This window comes from Sprattus sprattus (genome assembly GCF_963457725.1).
Source record: "Sprattus sprattus genome assembly, chromosome: 7".
In the NCBI taxonomy this organism is placed as follows: domain Eukaryota; kingdom Metazoa; phylum Chordata; class Actinopteri; order Clupeiformes; family Clupeidae; genus Sprattus; species Sprattus sprattus.
This window is the reverse complement of record NC_137926.1, coordinates 13530221-13553954: the sequence shown is the minus strand read 5'-3', so window position 1 is coordinate 13553954 and position 23734 is coordinate 13530221. Positions and strand designations below refer to the sequence as shown.

The 23734-nt window shown below is 42.8% G+C and overlaps 1 pseudogene across 1 annotated transcript in view; it reads left to right on the top strand.

Annotated features, from left to right (window-relative positions):
- LOC308368588 (1-phosphatidylinositol 4,5-bisphosphate phosphodiesterase gamma-2-like) overlaps positions 1-23734 on the top strand; it is an 82293-nt pseudogene that overhangs the window by 14978 nt on the left and 43581 nt on the right. Inside the window, exons 20-29 of the transcript in view lie at positions 353-547; positions 4194-4313; positions 12394-12574; positions 15747-15815; positions 16121-16230; positions 16535-16631; positions 18253-18319; positions 19398-19564; positions 20516-20618; positions 20831-21034. The product of the transcript in view is annotated as a 1-phosphatidylinositol 4,5-bisphosphate phosphodiesterase gamma-2-like (transcript). The remainder of the gene's footprint in view (positions 1-352; positions 548-4193; positions 4314-12393; positions 12575-15746; positions 15816-16120; positions 16231-16534; positions 16632-18252; positions 18320-19397; positions 19565-20515; positions 20619-20830; positions 21035-23734) is intronic.

The following is a 23734-nucleotide window of genomic DNA, read 5'->3' as shown; positions in this document are numbered from 1 at the left end:
CTGGCCAAACTGTCATTAAAAGTTATCATCATTACATGTTACGGTGTCCGAATGCCATCCCCCTCGCCCTCATAGTACTCCTTCTTATCTGTACCATTCTCCTTACTCCAGTACTGAAGACCAAATTATGAAAATCATTCTCGTTATAATTTCCAAGGGCTAAATTAGTCATTCTACAACTTGTTACGGGGGCACATGTTTAGTCTTCTAAACAAATTTTCTCAGAGAGACTTTGAGAGATTTAGAAACCCAGCACTGAGACACTGCCTCCAAAGAGACTGGGTTATGCACTGTGCCCTTTGTGCTCATTGCAACTCTAACTTCCACTTGGTGTGTTTGCCACGCCCTGCAGGCAAAGTGGGAGAGTGCATCACTGCCGGATCCGCTCAGGCACTCAGGACAGCCACGTGTACTACTTCTTCAAGGACAACCTGCACTTTCCCAGTGTGTACGCACTTATAGAGCACTACAAGGAAAACCCACTCGGCTGCTTCAACCTGCGCCTCAACGATGCTGTCCCACGGCCCAACCAGCACCTGCTGCAGGGGTGAGATGCACTCATATACACACCAGCATGCACACAAGCACACACACACACACACACACACACACACACACACACACACACACACACACACACACACACCTTAAGTCTTAAAACCCTCTCTAAAATCCAGGGATGTCCTAAAATGTAAAATGTAATTATGAGCTGTGCATTTAACAGTTTAACAGAGGACCCCTACTTCTTGATGTAGCTAGGGGCTAGTTGACGATAGCGTTGTGGAACAGGAGGGGCATCACCTGTGGGGATCTCATGGAAGACTGTATGGGTGTAGCCATAGTCTTTATCATTCAGAGCAAAAGCATGTCTGTATTAAGCCAAAAGGTTTCTCACCCCTTTGGTTTGTTCAGGACACAAGGCAGAACCATCCAAGTCTACTGGTATGTCACTTTGGTCGGGGATGGTAAGTTGGGGCTCTGGTTGAAGATGAACTTTCATCACGCCAGCTGTCTCCATTGACAGCTGCACGGTCCCCGAGCGACATCTGTAGGTTTAATTAAAGACATTTGTGCCAACCTTTAATACTTCTTAAGAAACAAGGGCCGGTTTCACACACTCTTCAGCCATACTGGAACAGTGTTGCCTTTAGCGGACACCACAGCCCGAGCTATAGGCCTTGGTCTCTGTTGTGGCTTCAACCAACCCCAGGTATGGACGGCCCCCGGGTCTACCTTGCACATGCCCTTGGAGGACCATCTCCGCCCCAGGTGGTATCTCAGTGTTAGCTAGCATACGCACATAACTGACTTCACCGTGACGGTCGTGGAATCTGGCTTCCTCGCTGCATAGTCTCATTGCAGCAGTCCAGGTTTGCCGGCCTGATGGGGTTGCGTCAAGCACCTGGTCAAGGTTAGCACGCTCTCTTGGTTGCAGCTTGTGCTTAAATAAAACAGACCTGCAGTGATGGAGAATATTCATGCCCAACAGACATGGGCTGCGAGTCAAGCATTGATCTCGCACCACTTTGATACCACAGCGGGGAATGGTTAGGCCGCTGATATTAACAGAGACTGCTAAACAACCAATAAAAGGGATAGATTTGTAGCTGAGCACCCTTGCTTTGGAACAATTGCTTAAACATACTCTCTTTTAGAAGGATAACTTGAGAACCTGTGTCTATCACACATGGCACTTCCTGTCCGGCCATCTTGGCCATCACAATGGGGCTTTGCCCTACCAGGTTATTTAGGGGTCTTTGTCCCTCCCCGGCTTCCCCCACTGACAACCCCACGTCAGTGAGGTGTACTAGTTTAAAGGACGAGACCCTACAGAGTTTGAGCGCTTTCTTTGGTTGCAATGTCTCTGCATGTGGCCTGGTTGACGGCATTTACTACAAATGGGCCTGCCATCGGAGGTGTATTGATGCAAATGCTGTGCACGGGGCCAAAAAGACTCCCTGGCTGGGTATGAAGAGGTTGGTAAACTAGGCTGACGCTCTCTTTGGTAGTCATATGACTGAAAATGATCCTCTAGGGGCTAGGTTGATTTCTTCTCGGAGTTCACTCACAATACCTTTTGTTAGTGATGCCATCTGGTTCTGAATTTCAGCTGCCATTTCACCTCTGAGCTCTTTCTTCAGTAAGGGCATTTGTCACGTGTCCAACAGCATCACACGCCACCAGGCCAACCTCTCCAGATATTTCCAGGCGAATTGAGGCCTCTTTATAGACATCTACAAAAGAGAGACTTGGAGAAGACACAGTAAGGGTGCGCAATTCTCTCTTCACGGCCTTATCTTGTAATCCATGCACAAACTGATCTCGCATCATTGCGTCCATGTTAGGTATACCCTCAGCATCTTTTTCCTTTAGCTTCTTAAAAAGCTCTTGTAACCTAAGAGAAAAGTCCGGTACTGTCTCAGTTAGCTCTTGTCGACAGCTGAAGCAAAGAGAACGAAGGACTGAAGCAGACATTTTATCTCCATACAAAGATTTAAGCCTTTTAAACACTTTCTCGGTGGTGTCTCTTTCTCCAGCAGCAACAACTAATATTTCACGTTTAGCCTCTCCCTCTAAATGACTTAAAACAAATATCAACTTGTAGAGTGTCTGGGATTCTATACATGCGAAACATTGCTTTAAAGTTTCAATCCATTCAGTCAAGCTTATATCTGAATTTTTCCCCTTGACCTCTGGCTGCACATACTTCCTGGCATAAATTGAGACATTAACATTGGTGTTAAATTTGACTGCGCAGAAGGTGTGCCCTCTACGGGATTAGACATTTAAAATAATTTGCCTTATTAAAGGCCACCGGAAACCAGTCCACACCCTGCTCGCAGCGCCAGTTGCAACAAAGGTAAATCTAGGCTATGTATCTCAAGGGACATGGTACCTCAGTGGCCAATAAACACAGGCGGAAGGGGCAAGTACAATAATTTATTAACAAACTAATAGTTAAAAAGTATAAAAATAGGAAACACTGCTTGCAATACATACAGCAAAGACAACTGACTCCAAGCCCAAAGACAATGGTGAATTGAAAATAATCAATTCAAATAATCAAAGCAAAGTAAATGAAAACCATCAATAGGATCACGACAAAAAATGTGAACTAAATGAGCCAGTCTCTTCACACTGATAACACACAACAATATCCTGAGCTGGGCTACAACACTAGCCTGGCCATTACCAGCCTGTGACTCCATTTCATTCCGTCTTTCAGTCTGGCAAAACGCTATGCATTTTCGTTTCCGAGATGAGCGGGTGCTTAGCTTGAGGTTTAAAATCATTGGAGTTCCCTTAACCAATCAGCAACGTTTAGTAAGCATTCGGTAGATTAAACTCTTCCCAAAGCCAGTTGGGAGAAGAGCTACGACGTCCTTTCCAATCATAAAACTTACAAGAAAATACTCTTGTTCTCCTTTTAATTTTCTGATGTTCTCGAGAGTTGAGACAACTTTTCCGATAGCTTTTCGTGTCTTTTCCTCCAAGGCGAGTTTTGCGTCACAGCTCTGAACTGTTCGCTGATTGGTCCTACAGGATTTTGAGTCCTGGAGACAATTGTCAACGGGGTTGGGCCAGACTGAGTATGAGCTTGAAATCAATTCAGGCGGAAATACGTAGGCTGGTGTCACCAGGCTACTACAACACAGCAATCATGTACAACAAGGTGGGCTGGAGAGAAGTATGCAATAGTAGGCTCCACAGCGTATTGTTTAAAGATAGAGCGAGCAGACAGAAAGAAAACACAAAAAGAAAGAATACATCCCGTCACCCGAGTTTCCCTCCCTTTTTAAACCCCACGTAATTGATAAACCTCCCACTCGTTCATCACATTGTTACTTCCATTCCAAAATGCAGTTAGCAGGAAACTAAAACCTAGATGCCGCGAGGCCATATCAAGTTAAGAGTCCCGTAACGCAAGTACATGTAAACTAACATACACATCTTATTATCCCCAAATAACAAAAAAGCCCCACTCAGTACCCCGTACACATGTGTATTGTTGGCCAGGACAACAGGACTGTGCAGTGTGTAAACTTCATACCCTGACACTTATCGAAGGGCTAACAACTGATGCTAGTCTCCACAGGTATTAGTGTCCTCGCCAGACCGCTCTCCCTCCCATGCCCGAAACGGCAGACTCCACTCCAGTCTCACTCTCACAACACTGGGTGGGTGTGTTTCAGGTGGTTCTACGATAACCTGAGCCGGGGACAGGCCGAGGATTTCCTGATGAGGATCCCGCGGGATGGAGCCTTCCTCATTCGCCAGAGAGAAGATCATGACTCTTACGCCATCACCTTCAGGTACGCATGTCTCACTGATCACCTACAGGTACATCTCACTCATCACAGTCTTGACCTGATGTCAGAACAGGGAAGTTCAGGTTCATTAAGGAAAAAAAAACATCCAGTGCCACTGTTTCCATGATCCACACATTCATTATGGCAGCTGACTTTAGACAGAAGCTCCAGCTTTATGCCCATTGTTATGTAATATTCTCTGCTCATTGACTCTGATGAACACTGAGGGACGTTCACTCTTCTGGAGAATCCACCCACCGTTTATTAGATTACATTAGATTAGATTCAACTTTATTGTTTTGAGTTTAAATTTCTGCCTGTATGCAGGGATCAAATCAGTGGCGTAACGTAGTAACGACGGGCCCAGGTACAAGATATTATTACGGGCCCCCCTAGTGAACGCAACATTTTTTTTTTTTATTAAATCGTAGCGTTCCCTACTTCCGCAACCACGTCTAAAAAAACGCTAATCAAAGGTGTTTGTTATCGATATAAATAGTGTTTAATTAATCAACCTTACATATTTCAGAAGCGATGGGTGTTTACACAATGAACTTAGTCTTGTTCGACTCTCAGCAGGAACCTTTCTTACCGTTATAATTGTTAGAAAGAAATAATAAAAGCGACCACTATTTACCCAACTTGTAGCCTAGTAATCCTGCCCTACCATAATGTATGTAGGCTATAACTTGTCTTGAAATGTGTATCACAAAAGCCGTAGGTTACCTGTTGCATGGTTGCTGACACACCACTGAGGGCAGAAGCAGCGATGATGATCCCAGCTGAACTGCTGACTCCATGGGCTGGCGACTAGTTGACGGGCTAGTTAAAAAGCCAAAATAATCTAATTTAGGCAGCTTTGCCGCCTTCTCCTCCTGTTCTTTTTTTTCTTGCCCTTTTCTACTTCCACTCTTGTGCTTGAAAGGCATTGTTACGAGTAAAGTTGTGCTGTGCTCAATGAACTAGGTTATCAGACCTTCGAATTGGTTTAACTATAGCGTATTGTACTGTCACATGATCAAATAGAGATTTGACATTGGACAACAACAAACATATTACCCAGCCATCATCATGGCTAATCACAAAAATATCAAAGAAAATAAGACCTTTTTCATTTCATTAAATAGTATGTAGGATAAGCATATGATTTTGTTATAAATTGCTACTTTTCCCCCAAAAATAATAACAACCATGACTGAGATAAGTTTAACTTTTGAAGTGTATCTATAGCATTTGACACTGCCGTCAATTTAAAAACACAGTATATTTGAACATAAGCATATCCGAGAAATATTAATACCATACTGAGATTGAGAGGGGGGCCGTCCAGCGACACTTGTATATCTTTAGGCCCGGCTACAGGCCCCGACACCCCACGGGCCTAGGTGCAGCCGCACCTGATGCACCCCCTTTAGTTACGCCCCTGGATCAAATGGACCATGACGTGGTCAGAGTGTCCTAATGCAGCCCAGGGAACGGCATGATAGGCACTGCTAACTGTGGTGTAGCAGTGATCCAGAATGTTCTCCTCTCTAGTCGGGCATTTAAGATATTGTCTGTATTTGGGGAGTTTGCGGGTGAGATTTCCTTTGTTAAAGTCGCGAAGGACAATGACTAAGGAGTCTGGGTTAGTCCTCTCCACACACAGTATCTGGTCGGCGAGCATGCGCTGTGCAACCTGCACGTTGGCTTGCGGTGGAATGTAAACACCGACCAGAATGAATGAAACAAACTCACAGGGGGAGTAGAAGGGTTTACAGTTGATAAAAAAAGATTCCAGATCAGGAGAACAGCACTCTTGAATCACTGTCACATCCTTGCACCAGCCACTGTTAGTGTAGAAACAGATTGTTCCACCTTTCGTCTTGCCGGAAAGTTCTGTGTGGCGGTCCGCTCTGAAGAGTTGGAAGCCTGTCAGCTGCAGTGCAGAGTCCGGTATTAATCCAAATAGCCACTTCTCCGTGAAGCACAAAACGGAAGAAAGGGAAAAGTCCCTGCTAGTCCTGATGAGAAGTCACAGTTCATCCATTTTGTTGATAAGTGAGTGGACGTTGGAGAGGAGTATACTTGGTAGAGGCGACAGAATGCCTCTCCTCCTAAAGCGCACCAGGGCTCCAGCGCATTTACCTCTCCGTCTCCGTCTCACTGTGTGTCCAAGGCCTTTGATTTGTAGGTCCGATAAATCAATGGAAGAGGCGAGAAAGTTGGGACATAAAACAGATGGTGTTGAGTTCCTGATATTTAGTAGCTCTTCTCTCATGAAAGTAATCCGCAATATTATTATCACCATAGCAACACAATAACAAAATCTAAGTTGAGTCGTAATATACAGAAATAAAGACTCAAAACAACTCTGTTGTGATTAAGTCATTTGAGCGGCTTGTGTTACGGCATCGTAAAGCCATCACTGACCCTCTACTGGATCCCCTCCAGTTTGTGTTACGGATTGCGGGTGATGTGTTTGAACTCAATCGCACGACTCAGACAACAGGGGTAGAATGAAGAATAAACGTTTACTATCCAGGTTCGGTACACAGTAAGACAGTCCAAGAAGCAGGCAAACAATCCAAATGGGCAAGGGCAAAAGAGAAGCCGTATACAGTCCAGGGTCGGTAACATGAGAAACATCAATAACTGTGAACACGGAGGAACACGGAGAAAATACAGAGGAGACACAGAGATTCAAACACGTAACAAATATGAAGAGAACGCAACGAGAGACAAGAATGCATGGACTATACACACACAACAGATAACGAGGGACAGGTGAGAACAATCAAGGCGGGGCAGACAATAAGACACAGGTGGACTAAACAAGGGGAATTAACAGGACACAGGAGAAACCAATAAAACAAACAAACCGGGTGATGATTGGGAACAGGTGAGGGATGGAGAAACGGACAACAACAAGAGGGCACATGGCATACACAAACAAACACAGGAAAGGACATGGCTGGAACAGGGAAACACAAGGACTAGACAAAGGAACAAAGATCACATGACAACACAAGGGAGACAAGCTAATAAACAAAACAAGGACAGAGCACATACCTTACAGTTTGCCTACAGAGCTAACTCCCGAACTTGACAGTTATCTGTCGAAATTCTTTAAGGACGCAGTAAAAGTTAATGGAGAAGAATACGAGCCGGACACTGTCTCTAGCTTTCATAGGAGCATACATTGCTTCCTGACTGACAACAAGTATCCTCACAACATCCTAAAGGACACAGCGTTTGAAACTTCCAGGAGGGTCTTGGCTGCCAAAAGGAAACAGCTGATTGTGAAACACGGCAAAGGCAACAGACCTAACGCCACCCGGCCAATTACAGATGGCGACGAGGAGAAGATGTTTGACAGCGGAGTATTCGGTATTTCCAACCCCGAGACTCTTCAGCGAACCATATGGTGGCTTATGGCACTACACTTTGGGTTTCGTGCCAGAGATGAGAGCCGTAAGTTGTGCTGGGGTGACATTGAAATGCAGCGTGATGAGGATGGCAATGAGTTTTTGGTGTGGGTTAGCGAACGCGGCACAAAGACCCGTAAAGGGCAAGAAAATGGTCACCGGCGAGCTTTTCAGCCTAAAATGTTCGCCACTGGCACTAACAGGTGTCCAGTTATGGTATATAAGATCTTTAAAAGCCATAGGCCAGCTGAAATGAATTCCGAAGATTCGCCCTTCTTTCTTGCTTTGAGACAAAGTGGCAAGCAGAGTAACATCTGGTACAAGAACGCCCCCCTCGGGAAAAACGAAATAGGCATGTTTATGCGGAAAGCTGCTGGAAGCTCTGGCATAGCTCAGCGAACCGGTGGGAAAGTGTCCAACCACTCTGCCCGCAAAACAAGCATCAGCAGGCTACTGGATGCCAACACACCTGAAAACTTTGTTGCGCAACTGAGTGGGCACAAGAACATCCAAAGCCTTCAGTCTTACAAGTCGGCCAGCGAACAGCACCAGTGGCAAATGTCCAGTATCCTGAGCCGCAAACCTTTAAACCAGATTATGCCAGCCCCAGCACAAGGTCCCTCTACCCATGGCTCTGCAAACATGCCGATGCAATCGATGCCTTCATTTCCAACGAATACAGCAAGTACCTTTCCCTCGGCATTGCAAGGAGTAAACACGCCAGCCGTATTCGCCGGGGCAAACATCAGCAGTATTACTGGCTGTTCGTTTCAAATCTTTAATGGTCCAGTTAAAATCTTACAAGGCTCTCAGAAGAAGTGAGGATTTGTCATCGAAAGTGACGACGAAGACTAGAAACTTTAAATCACTTGTACCATTAATTGATGTTGGAATTAAAACCATTTTAGCTGAAGCTTGTTGTCCGTTTTCTATAAAAAAAAGTATTTGGTTGCTAGGCAACACCTGAAACAAATCGTGAGAAGACTTGATAGCTGAACAAAACGACATGTTATAATAAACAAATACATAAATAATAATAAATAAATAAAAATGCGATATAATAAACAACTTACTAACCTTGACCGTTCGGTCATGCAGGTATATATCAGACTTCGGCCCCCCGCATCAACTTAGCTACGCTCGGTCGATACGTTACGGCCTCTGTCTGATATATACCTGCATGACCTCACTCTCGGCCAGTAAGTAGTTAATATGTATCTATTAATTATAAGCAAACGTGTGGTAAATGTCAGTGTTGGGAATACATTACGGGCCCTATCTTGCACCCAGCGCAATTGACATTGTCATCGACGCATGTATCATTCCTATCTTGCACCCGGCGCACAGCGCGATTTTTCCTCCAGAGGCGCGCTTCGAAATGAACTTCCGTCGACATGGGCGGGGGCGGAACAGAGAAGGCGTTTCTCTGGCGCAAGTGGTATTTTGCAGTTTCAAAACAACGCTGTGCGCCGTGCGCCATTGACCACAAAAAAGCTGGTCTAATGTCAGAGGCGCAATGTCTAAAGTCTGTAACGCGTATTCAGAACGCTATTTTAAGGGCGCATGTGCTTGCCTGCACAGTATAGGACCTATAGGCTACACTTTACTTCTGTCGTCTTCACGAGAGATTTACACCAATTGTTTGGCAAGCCATATATAATTACAAGGAAAATAAAGTATTTACCACATGAGGAAATCATTGTGATATCCGTATCCAAGACATTTTAAAACTAGGCATACATCTAGCGTACACAATTGACCCAAATGATTCAGGTTAATTGAAGCTGCGTGACATTTGATTTATTGTATGGCTTTGTTGTATTTATTTAATGCCAGTATTATTATAAATCTTGTAAACTCATCTCTGTGTATTTGGACTTTATTTATGTACCTTGGGTTTGGTCAGTTGGTGCACTGGCTTGGGTGCCGATTTCCATGCCCCCAAATCCCTGCACGCTCTCAGGCGTGAGGGTAGACGTGGCGATGTCCTCTGCTGCCGTCAGATCCTGGGTCGAGGCAGATCCACCTCCCGTGAAGCCACGAGAATGTGTGTTACCTTCCAGCTTGGATGTCCCACGTCTCCGGACGTCAGCGTCGGAAATTAGCGAGGGCAAAGGGCAAAACTGCCCCTAAGAAATGTAGTTTTGCCCCTAAAATTACTAGGAGAGGGGCAAAAAATGCCCCCATAATTTTGTGTAATAATAATTTAATGAACGTGTCAAAAACATCGTAGCCTATATGACCCGGTCAGTTGCCATTAAATGTTTTGATTTTCGCCTTGACTGATTGTTGCGTGAAGAACCGAACGTTCTAACTAAAAATATTTGGAGCGCTTCCTAATCAGACCTGTGACTGCGTGAGGAGAAATGAGGATCAGCGCAGTCTCTGTCACCATCTCAGGTTAAGATAAAATGAATTCACACACCCAGCGACTGTCAAAATGTTTAAGTTAGATTGTCCAGGGGTGGAGGATGACGACGACGACGACGAGAAAAAGACCAGATTTTTTTTTTCAAGGCATGTCGGACTTGTGGACAACGAGTTGCCCAAGTCGTTGTCAGCACAGGCAAATGTTTCTGTTTCTTCAAGGGGAGCGAAAACATACAGAAATCCATGGCCTTTCGTCACCAGGCGCCAAGCAACACGCCATCGCCTACGGTGAATGATAACTAGTGATAATACTTTAAGAAATGATTTAGTTCGGTTAAGCTAGTTAAATGTTAGTTAGCTAACGTTAGCTATCTCTGATTGTGCGTTAGCTACAAAGGCTTGCTTGCAAGCTAGCTTACTAGTCTTATCTGTATTTCCTGTAGGCCTACTATGGTAGGTATAACATGATTAAAGGTAACACAAAAATCCATAAATATAATCTGTTATTATTATTAAAAAAAGAAAGAAAAAAACGATTGTTAATAGTTGAATAATGAAATAACAATGAATAATAATAACAACTAATAACCACAAAGAAATAAGAATAAACGTGAATATGATTGTGTAATTTACGTTGTCTGTTTGGTTTTTCTTCAAAAAATCTAAGAAAACACTTTGAATATGTAGACTAATGCCTAATAGTCTTATTATTGCCATTTAATGACAATTGTTCATATACTTTAAAGTAACACTATGCAACAATTTAACACTTTTTGAGGTATGGTTTTATAGGCAACTAGTTTTGGTACCATCCTCTAATTCATTTTGATCGCATATGGTCATGTGAAGGACCGATCAAGACCTGTGTCTTTCCCACTAGCCATCAAAGATATGCCCTATGTAGTTCTGTGTAACGGGCTGGAACACCCTGCAAAAATGGAAGAAAAGCTTTCACATGCATGACATGCCAGGTACTGCAAAAATACACCAGTTAGTGTGGTGGCAAGCTTCTATCTGTGTCAGCTGGGCTGTTGGTGGTGGTTACAAGGTTTTTGCATGCCTTTTAGGTAGTTGGCGTACTAGTTTTGGAACAGAATTCCGTATTGCTGCTTTAAGCCTAAATAAGTGTGTTTATTATTTTGAACAAAGGTTAAATGTTTTTCACAAGTTTCTAAAAGTGCCCCAATTTTTTGTGAAATGCCCCTGGATTTCAGTAAGTGGGGGCAAAAATTGCCCCCTAAAAAATATGTAAATTTCCCACCCTGCCGGACGTCATTATAGCGTTTTCGGCAACGTTTTCGGGTGCCCCGTTGCAGAAACAATCACGGCAATATCTTGACATGCTTGCTTGACTTTGCTTACTTTTGGAGGGTTTCTCGCATCCCCATATATATTTATCTCCCGGCTTTTTATAAAGCCATACAATAAATCAAATGTCACGCAGCTTCAATTAACCTGAATCATTTGGGTCAATGTGTAGGCTACGCTAGATGTATGCCTATTTTTAAAATATCTTGAATATGGATATCACAATGATTTCCTCAAGTGGTAAATACTTTATTTTCCTTGTAATTATATATGACTTGCCAAAAAATTGGTGTAAATCTCACGTCGGTCTCCTCGGCTGTGAACTTTTCCGGTCTTCCACCAGGTAATTCCGCCATCAAAATAACAAGCCGCTATGGACTATGCGCTCCTCGCTCTTAAAGGGAATGTGAGATGACGCTCGGATTGGTTTATTGCATATTACGCCCAAACCACACCTATGGCTGAGTAACCACCTTTGGACCAACCCTTTTGACACTTGCGCTGGACGCAAGTGTGTTTTTTCCGCCGTTAAAATAGCAACTGCGCCATAGAGCCGCCCACACAGCTACTTGCGCTTGGCGCCGTCCTACTTGCGTTTCTGATCGGCAAGATAGGGCCCTACATCTTTTGTTTCTAAAGTCAGTTAAATGGTAATCAAAACAAACAATGACGATAATCCAAAATCCTATGACAACGATCCAACACCAACGATCCAAAACCAATGAGTATCCCAAATCCAATCTCTAACAAATGACCAACGATAACCAAATGCCAAATACCCGGAATCCAAAGATCTCCCGTCTTAGCAGCTGGCCAGGGCTTTTGTAGCCCATCCAATCAATGATCCACCTGTCCTCAATCACCTGCTGTAGAGATAGAGAGAACAGGCATGCAAATATCATAGGGCGGGGGCCTAGACCCGCTAGGGTCGTAACAGTGTGTGTGTGTGTGTGTGTGTGTGTGTGTGTATTTGTGTGTGTGTGTGTGTGTGTCATTAGGGGGGATGGTAAGGTGAAGCACTGCCGTATCCAGAAAGAGGGCTCCATGTACGTGCTGGGCTCCTCCTCTGAGTTTAGGAGCCTGGTGGAGCTGGTGGACTACTTCTGGAAGTTTCCTCTGTACCGCAAGATCAAACTACGCTACCCGGTGACCCGAGAGATGTTGGAGAGATTCAGCAAGGTGATGGAGACAGATATGATAGATCATGGGGAGGGCGGAAGAGAGAGAGAGAATGAGAGAAAGAAAGATAAGAGTGTGAAAGAGAGAGTGAAAAGAAGACACACAGAGATAAAGTACGAGAGGATCGATCAAATTAAGGGTCATTAAGACTGTATGTGTAAAATTGTATAAAAACACAGCACTCATGCCAGGCAAGGGCGTAACCATGGTATAGACATTGGGGGGGGGTCCAAATTAATATATTTTTTTTTTACATGCATTGCCTACAATTCTATATACAGCCGCGGAAAAAATTAAGAGACCACTTCAAAATTATCAGTTTCTCTGGTTTTACTATTTATTGGTATGTGTTAAAGTAAAATGTACATTTTAGTTTTATTCTATAACCTACTGGCAACATTCCTACCAAATTTCAAATAAAAATATTGTCATTTAGATCATTTATTTGCAGAAAAATGACAATTGGTCAAAATAGCAAAAATGATGCAGTGTCTTCAGATCTCGAATAATGCAAAGAAAACAAGCTCATATTCATTTTTAAACTACACAATACTAATGCTTACACTTAGGAAGAGTTCAGAAATCAATATTTGGTGGAATAACCTTGATTTAAAATCACAACTTTCATGTGTCTTGGCATGCTCTCCACCAGTCTTTCACATTGCCGTTGGGTGACTTTATGCTACTCCTGGCGCAAGAATTCAAGCAGCTCGGCTTCTTTTCATGGCTTGTGACCATCCATCTTCCTCTTGATCACATTTCAGAGGTTTTTTATGAGATTCAGGTCTCGAAATTGGGCTGGCCATGACAGGGTCCTGATCTGGTGGTACTCCATCCACACCTTTACTGGCCTGGCTGTGTGGCATGGAGCATTGCCCTGCTGGAAAAAACACTTCTCAGAGTTGGGGAACATTGTCAGAGCAAAAGGAAGCAAGTTTTTCTTCCGGGACAACGTTGTACTTTGCCTGGCTGAGGTTTGTAAAAGACCATAAGGATTGAAAAAAGCGGACTGGAGGGTCTTCTAGTTCGTCTTCTCAGATGAGTCCAATTTTCAGCTTTGCCCAACACATGGTCATCTGATGGTTAGACGGAGACCTGGAGAGGCCTACAAGCCAGAGAGTCTTGCACCTACTGTGAAATCGGACTCATCAGAGAAGACGAACTTAGAAGAACCTCCAGTCCGCTTTTTCAATCCTTATGGTCTTTTACAAACCTCAGCCAGGCAAAGTACAACGTTGTTCCGGAAGAAAAACTTGCTTCCTTTTGCTCTGACAATGTTCCCCAACTCTGAGAAGTGTTTTTTCCAGCAGGGCAATGCTCCATGCCACACAGCCAGGCCAGTAAAGGTGTGGATGGAGTACCACCAGATCAGGACCCTGTCATGGCCAGCCCAATTTCGAGACCTGAATCCCATAAAAAAACTCTGAAATGTGATCAAGAGGAAGATGGATGGTCACAAGCCATGAAAAGAAGCCGAGCTGCTTGAATTCTTGCGCCAGGAGTAGCATAAAGTCACCCAACGGCAATGTGAAAGACTGGTGGAGAGCATGCCAAGACACATGAAAGTTGTGATTTTAAATCAAGGTTATTCCACCAAATATTGATTTCTGAACTCTTCCTAAGTGTAAGCATTAGTATTGTGTAGTTTAAAAATGAATATGAGCTTGTTTTCTTTGCATTATTCGAGATCTGAAGACACTGCATCATTTTTGCTATTTTGACCAATTGTCATTTTTCTGCAAATAAATGATCTAAATGACAATATTTTTATTTGAAATTTGGTAGGAATGTTGCCAGTAGGTTATAGAATAAAACTAAAATGTACATTTTACTTTAACACATACCAATAAATAGTAAAACCAGAGAAACTGATAATTTTGAAGTGGTCTCTTAATTTTTTCCGCGGCTGTATATGAAAATTCGCACATTTAGAACATAGTTACGAGGACTACATTGACCATTTGAATTAACATCTAAAGGAATAGAGTAATTTCTCCAAGATATTATGTTCTAAATGTGTGAATAGTAGGCCTAGATTAAAACTAATGTTGTAAGGCTGTCTAGTCTCACATTCAAATTTCACACCTGATCACCCACATGTCCAGAGCATGTCCCTGTCTGGCCACTGCTTTCAGCATGCCTGTCTTGTTACCACTTGTCAACAGCGACTAACCTTCATGGCAGGGGCGAATCTAGGTTCCCAAATTTTTGGGGGGCTAAGCTCCTAGATAAAACCTATAATTTTTTCTGTTACCCAGCAAAACTTAGGGGGGTCTGGGGGCATGCATGGAGGACTCCATAAGATTTTTTTGAAAATATCCTTTTAAATAGTGTCCTTTAGTGGGTTTTAAAGAGAATTAACACATTTATAATAATAAACATTTTGAAGACATCTGCTGAGATAGGTGCTAATTATACTGTAGCATAATAGGGATTTGCAGCTCAAGTGAGTAGGTTAACGTTGTAGGCTAGAGTTCACTAGCTAGTTATAGCTGGCGGAGCTACTGAATAGGGTAGCATACCCACAGGATCAATGAACCGGCATGATAAAAGAGAGCAACGACATCTACCATTAACTCGTGATGATTTAACCATTTAGTTTCTTTTACTATTTTAAACTTCATGTGCTTTACCTATATATCCAGCAGCTGGTTATGGCAGCTTTCACCAGCTTGGGTCGGATAGTCGCCCAAGTCTGTTTACTAGACGTTATCACTGCTCTTTTAATATAAGGTAGTAAAATGCCAGACAGTTGTTGCTCGGTTGGCTGTTTAAATCGGCGAGGAGACAAGCCCAGATTTAGTTTTTATCGCATTTAAAACCCGCTACCGCTCCTGCCAGCTGATCAAAAAATGTTTTATTTCGCCGTGGCTGCCAGCTGATTGTAGACGCCTTCTGCGTCAACTTTTCTCGGACACACAGTAAAGTAGCCTTACTTTTGGAGCTGGAAATAAAAGCAGTCACCCTGTTCTGGTCGCCTAATTTATCAGAATAACTACCTAGGAGGGGGGAGTCACACACTTATGTTTTTCTTAACAAACGGAAATACATTGAAAATAATATATTCTGCTGTATATTGGGGGGGGGGGGGGACAGATTGTTTTTTTTTCTCTCAGTAGAATGCGTGGTAACTTACGCCCTTGATGCCAGTGAGTCTTTTTTTCACATACAGGAGCGGGACTGTGGTTCCATTTACAATACGAAGCTGTATGTGGAGCCAAATGAAATCGAACCTGCAACGGTAGGCAAGGGAAACAATTCAATGTCAATTGAGAGTGATATAGTAGGTAGAGTATAAAGGAATCCACTTTTGGAGTAGAGCCCTAAAGGGAGCTAATGTATAAAAACAGTTGATACTGTATACTGCTATATATCTTCTATTACTCCTGATACCACTGGCATGTAAAGGTATAGGTTTGTTGTTGATGATGATGATGGATCGTGGATGGATGGAAGGATGGATGATTGATCATGATGATGATGATGATGATGATGATGGTGGATGATGGATGTTGGATGTTGATGATGACTGGTGTCCTTCCTCAGCCCCAGAGCACAGTGAAAGCCCTGTATGATTACAGAGCCACCGAGGCTGATGAGCTCACCTTCTGCAAAGGAGCTCTGATCCATAATGTGATCAAAGATCCCCAAGGATGGTAAGAATGAAGCCGATTTTTGATTTTTGGAATAATCTTGTCCCTTAAAATACAAAGAAAAGTATCATGGTGCTGTGAACATCTGAGCCAGGGAAAAGACATCCAGCATCCCTCCGGTGGTCTTCATTTGGTTTGCCACCTTTTTAAGACAAAATGTGGGAAGAAGATGCTGAATTGGCTAGAAAAATGGAAATTCAGGACATACAATGTATGTACAACCACCCAGATGTTATGATGGTAATTGTGGTGAAACCAGAGCAAAATGCTCCATAGGCCCACGTTGTCTCTTGTTTGCCCCCTGCAGGTCGCAAGGAGACTTCGGGGGAAAGATCCAGCTGTTCTTCCCTTCCAACTATGTGGAGGAGGTGACAAGTAATACCAAGCCTGAATTCCGAGACCAAGTAAGTTATATCAACTATCTTCAAATGTTTTTTTAAATGTTCCACCCTTACATTTTTACATGCTGAACCGATCCTGACACACAGAGTTGCACACTGTTATCTTTTATCTAGGCTGGGATATTTACTGGAAAGTACTCAGAAATGTTTCTGTGTGACCTTGTGTACAATTTGCATTGACTTAACCTGGGCCCTGTTCGGCGTACAACTGAAGCTAAGATAATTAATTTAGCTCGCAAGTGGAGATTAACTAGCTTGCTAATTGAGAACAGGCCAAGCCCGTCTGGTGACGGGCGCTAATTTATTTTAACCTATAAATTTATCTCAGCTAAATTGCGCATGCACGCCCTGCTTTAAAAGGCATGAAAGGTCGATAACCAAAACCAGGATTTTTTTAACGGCAACATAGTCTTAACTCAATGAAAAAGACTCATTTTCCAAGGCGAGATATGACCATGAACGCGTTATGAAGAATTCAAGACCATAATCATGTCAAAATTCAACACTGTTGCGACTGCAACTGCATTAAAGAAACTGTGTATAGGCTGTCTAAGTAGTGATATCTTTTCTTGTGTCGAACATGTGACTTTGGTGCAGCGGGTGGAGCGTATGGCTTGCATGCAGCTGATCACCGGTTCGACTCCCCTCACCTTTGTAGGAATTGTAGTTTTAAATCGCTGTGAATAAAACCGTCTGCTAAATGAGTAAATGAAAATGTATTAATAAGAAATTCAATACATTGAAGCAATGCAAATAAATTGTGTTTATTTCTCTCTTCTTATCATGCAACCACCTTACCATCCACATCCACCACTGCACAAAAACTAGACACGTTTGCAAAACTTAACGTTTGCAATGATGTAAGTTTAAGTAGGTAAAACAACTTTAGCCAATATCTCCGTAATGGAGATGGGTTATGTGCTCAAATTCCCTGGGATCAAAAAAAACGTTAGTAGGCTATTCATGTGCAAACTAAAAATCACGTCTCAGGCTGCGAATGAAAGTTATTTCGGGTTTATCAACTGTAGCCTACCAATGTCATATAATTATGAGTGCTTTGTTCTCCGCATCAACGACATTACAAAAAGTGAAGACATTCAATGTTCGACGGTGGTGTATGCAATGAATGACTCGAGAAGGTATTTTAAATTAATTATTCCTTGTCGGGTGGATCAGTAGACCTAGTGCTCATACAAAAACGTATCATGATGGAAAAATGGATCTTCTTGGCGATCGCAAAGAACTCTTCCTACGCTAATCAAACTATAATATGACTCCTTCTTGTCAATGGGATCCCTCCTTTTGGCGTGGGTGTGGCAAGTTTAGCCAGCTAAACTTTGGTTAGCCTGCCCTGGAGCAGGTTAGTGCTAAGCAATTGGTTACCATGGATATTAATAAAAAGTTGCTTCGCCGAACTGGATAAAGCGGTGTTGTCTTTTTTTAGCCTGGAATTTAGCTCGCTAAACCGCTTAGCGAGCGTCGCCGAACAGTACCCTGGTGTGTTATCTTTGTGTGTTATCTGTGTGTGTGTTTGTGTGTGTGTGTGTGTGTGTGTGTGTGTGTGTGTGTGTATGTGTGTGTATATATTTGTGTGTGTGTTTGTGTGTGTGTGCGCACATCACAGGCGATGGAGGATAACCCGCTGGGTAACTTGTGCATGGGGCTGGTGGACCTCTCCAGGTGCAATGTCGGTGGGTATCTCTCTTCATCCGAACATGTGCTACAGTATGCTGTGTACCTTTCCCATTCACACACAACACTGTGTACCTTTCCCACAACACACACACCTGTGTACGCATGGGTTCAAAAATGTTTACTTGGTTGAGGAATTTGCATGACTAATTTGACAGTCCTACCAGAAGATAGCGTTTCTACGGTTATGGTGTGCAAACAATCATCGCAATTACACATTTACAAAAAATATTAACCAAACAACTATCATTATATATTAGCATGTCCATGGCCCATAAGCGTGACAGATCAAACAACATAGGAGGCTAATGCTCTATGCTATCCGCCATTTTTTTCTTTCCATCATTGTAGTGGTAGTAGAAGTGCAACACCTATGTGGGCGCAACTTGAGACAGTTGGGGCTGAAACTATGCAATAATGTGAAGGCGGCTTAAGGGCCCTCTTGCAGGTTGAGTTTGCTATGATCATGACTACAAACTACACACTACACACACAACCACTCGCCCCTCCAAGCACACATCCAAGCACACATATATCTGTAGACACAAATAATGTGCTGTACACACTTAGCGCAAGGGTCCGGGCATTTATCTGTTTGTATAGGAGAGCTGAGTAGGGCCCTGGTCCATTTACCCTCTCTGCAGTCTATTCCAAACACTCAGCATGCTATTTACATTTGCAGATGAAAACACCAGAGCACTGGTACATTCTGCACTCCCCCGTCTCTCTCTCTCTCTCTCTCCCTTCCTCTCTCTGTCTCTCCATGGACTCCATCTGGCTCCCTTCATATCTATTCCTCTCTCTCACCCCTCTCTCACTTGCTCAACTTTGCTCTTTTTTTTCTTTTCTTGTGTTCATCTTGCTTGTCTTTCATCTCGTTTTCCCTGTCTTCTCAACCCCCCTCTCCTCCCCCCTCCTCTCCTCAGATGAACTCCATCTGGCTTCAAGTGTATTCCCTTCCATTCATAATCTATATCCCTCTCTTTCCCCTCATCCTTCTCTCATTCTCATGTTATCATCTTCATTGTTTCTCATCTTGTCTTTCTCCCTGTCTTCTCTACCCCCCTTCACCCATAGTGTGGTCGTCTAAGAATGGTATGAGAAATGTTTTGAGCGTGACACTGAATGATGAGCAGGAGGGAAGTCAGCAGTACGACTTTGCCACTGAGACTGAGGAGGAGCTGTTGAAATGGTATCAGGTGGTATGGCATATCACTCAGCACAAGATCAACAAAGATTATGAGGTAAGTAAAACAGACTATATATATATACACACATACAGGTACATATAAATAAATATATACCTTAGGCACTTGCTGTAATGTGAGAATGCTTTGAAAAATAATGACATGAATAGTTTTTACTAATACAAAGTGCAGTAAACATAAACAAACAAACAACAACATCATGTTGTCACGTTCCTGCTGAGCTCCACTCTGGCCACGCCCCCATCAGCACTCACGGTCACTCAGACTCCCAGCTGCAGGTCATCAGCATCACTCACCGTCTTACCTGCACAGCGTTCACACTCACCTGTTTACTAATCACCCACACCTGTCACTGTCCCTATTTAAACCTTGCACTCCCTTCACCTTGTGTCTGGTATCGCACTATACGGTATACATTGGATTTCCTGCTACCTGACGTTGCCTTTAAAAACAGCATCGATTTATGGTACTAGGACTGTTTCAGGCATTTCCAAGTACTTGACACAGTTCTCTACTAGTCTTACTTCATGTACTCTAGTTACACTGGTTTATTCCAGTTCTGAGCTGATGGCCTTTTGTTTTTCAATCTTTAATGTGGTCTGTTCATGTGTTACTTTCTTGCTTTAACAAACAAATTATCTTACTGGAATCTTCACTATTTTCAAAAAATAGTATTTGAAAATCTTAAATATCATATTTCCTATTGACATAGTAATTCTAATAAGGATAGAAAATAATCTTCTAGACAAATGTTTTATGGAACAACTAAAGTGCCAAACACTTTTGTACAGTACTGTGTACACACATACTGTACATAGTACACACACACACACACACACACACACACACACACACACACACACACACACACACACACACACACACACATACAGTGTATCTTATATATATTGTTTACAGTACACATACATTCACATGGCGGTTCTCTCTGAACCACTGTGTAATGCTAACGTGAGCTTCTGGTCGTAGATCCAGCAGAAGGAAGAGGTCGAGACCAAAGACGTGGTGGCCATCGAGATGTCTGACCTAGTGGTCTACTGTCAGCCACGCATTAAAGACAAGGACCGCTTTGGTGCGAAAAAGGGCGTCTCCTACACAATTCACACACGCACACGCACACACACTTACACTAACTCACACTGCTTGATTACAATCATGTTTTATTTAACACATAGCATACTTCTGTTTTTTGTTAAACGCGAATAAGCAGGCATACTTCTCATAAGTCACAGATTTCATAACGTGTAATATCCTGTAACACGTCTCTGCTCTCCTCGTCTCCAGTGAGGTACACATTTACGGAGATCCGCTCGTTCGCGGAGAACAAGACTCCTGCCAAGAGCAAGTCCAAGGAGTTCCTCAAGTACAACCGCAAGGCCCTGAGCCGCATCTACCCCAAAGGCCAGCGCGTGGACTCCTCCAACTATGACCCCTACCCGCTGTGGCTATGCGGCTGCCACATGGTGTCGCTCAACTTCCAGACCGCAGGTACGGCCCTCTGTAGTCTCATGGAGCCAGACAGATTATATGCCTGGAGAAGACTATATTGGAATTTGGTCCAGACATTTGCTGACTCCAGTTCAAACTCTGGAGCAGTGATGCAGATTGTAACAGTGCCCCAAAATCACACTCATTCTTTTAGTAAATTATTTTACCCCCAAGCAATTTACAGTACAGTATAGATAGACATTTGTATCAGTAGTTCAAGACTGTTATTGTCCGATGCACAGAACAACAAAGAGTCAGACTGGGCACTGAAATTATTAAGACAAGACACTGCACAGCAACCTAACATAACATTACATAACATATAAATACTCTGAACATAAATTACACATTATGATAAACATATAATAAACCCTACTAAATATACAAAATAAATATACAATATACTAAACATATAATAAACCTATACTAACCTAATAAACCTATACTCACCTAAAGACTAGTCAAGTGTGTCAGTGTCATGGGACAGAGTTTCCGCCAGAGCTTCGAGTCTGAGCCCCTCCGTGGGTTTTGAGGATCTGTTTCCTCGTCATCTGTGAACAGATCCACTCACACTTAGGTACCCGTGGACAAACCCACAGGCTCTAAGCCAGTGGTCATCAATCTTTTTTGGCCAAAGATCACAACCTTTGCCTTGGTGACAGGCGAGATCTACCTATTGAGGCGTTGAGAGAAAAAGACTGTCCAGACTCCAGACTGTACAATTTAACTTTTTATTTGGCCTAATTGTAATTTTTTTGGTCCAGCTTTTAAATTGATGTGACCAAGAACACACTTAATGACTTAATTTCAGTGCAACATAAGAAGGAAAATATTTGTTAACCGCACGCAATATGAACAAGAAAAAGCACATTTTGAATGAGCAGGCTGGATATGAACTGCTTTATTTATCAACTGAAGTTACAACACAACACAAATTTCTCATGTGACTCAAGTCAGTGAGATGGCTGTGGCTGAACACTGTCTGTGAGCGCCTTGTAGTTCGGCTCATAAGCACAGACAGCCAGTCTGAGGCAGTCTGTTAGGTGTCTGTCAGTAAGACGGCTCCTGTAGGCTACTTAGATTTGGTGATTTCATCTGTGAAAATGCCAATGCCGTTTAACAAATATTTTCCTTTTTATGTTGCACTGAAATTAAGTCATTTAGTGTGTTCTTGGTCACATCAATTTCCCTAAACCACGATAAACAATCTTTGTTTTCAGATAATTTGACGGTTGTTTTGAGGCCCCCATGTTGCCACTCTTCAGAGGAGAATCAAGGAGAAGCACATCTTGCAATTGGCTTCCTTAGATAGTTTTTCTAATGATTGAATGCACCTTTCTATGAAATTGAAGGCTTAACAAGCTAATCAGGCTAATTTTGTGTTGCAATTATTCAGTAGGCTATATAGTAGTTACAGGTATTCAAATTATATAAAATGATTAGGGTGCCTAAATATTTGCACAGCCTATCGTATTTTTTTTAACAAACTGGCCGATAACCAACATAACTACGACAGTCAAGAGAGTTATGAACGCGAGTTGGGCCTAGTTTTCAAGGTAACGAGCTGTCAGAATGTTGGAAATCTCTCTACATTCAGCAACTTTACCAGACCTGACTGAACATGTTGAACTCTTCCGACAGTACCCGACAATGACCAACAAACACAAACTGCTGGCGCACACTGACCCACCTGTTGGTGTTAGTTGGCGTTTGTTGGAGAATGTTGGCGTTTGTCGGGCAGTGTGCAAGCTGCTTTAGAAGGGGCATTTAGTGGGAAGGGCTGAATTTGTGAGAAATCGCTGGTGATTACGTTCACATCAACTCATCTTCGGCATCTTCGGATTTAAGCCAGTGTCCAGTTATCATCTCAGCCGTAAAAACTCTTCATGTCTAAGTCCACCCACATAGCTGTATGTGTCTGAAGCTGTTTTGTGAGCCTGTATATTGACCCTTGGCCTACAGAACCACTGTATACATAGCCAAAAGTTTATGAACATACAGTGTCCAGTTATCATCTCAGCCGTAAAAACTCTTCATGTCTAAGTCCACCCACATAGCTGTATGTGTCTGAAGCTGTTTTGTGAGCCTGTATATTGACCCTTGGCCTACAGAACCACTGTATACATAGCCAAAAGTTTATGAACATACAGTGTCCAGTTATCATCTCAGCCGTAAAAACTCTTCATGTCTAAGTCCACCCACATAGCTGTATGTGTCTGAAGCTGTTTTGTGAGCCTGTATATTGACCCTTGGCCTACAGAACCACTGTATACATAGCCAAAAGTTTATGAACATACATACTGATTGCTGCTGTTATGGCACCCGGTATTTCGTCATAGGCCTAACACTGAGGCCAAGGCCTCAACTCCTTGACTCCTCATCTCAGGTATGACGTAAGTGATCCATAAAAGTACTGTTGAATCATCTGCAGATATGTTCAGGCTAGACCTATAGTGTGTTTGTCAATTTCAACATTGGTCAAATATAATAATGAAAGACGTCTCACACTTAATAACAACAAACATGTGAAGTTTCCTGAGTGTGCCAGTCTGGAGATCTGAATTGGCCATTCAAGTGTGAAGAAGGAAAACCTGCATATGACTGATGGAGGGAACCTATGCAATAAGTAAACTATGCACAGACTGCATTCACAGAGGCCGAGAAACCAATAGTGACTCTAGTGACGAGATGTAGAATGAC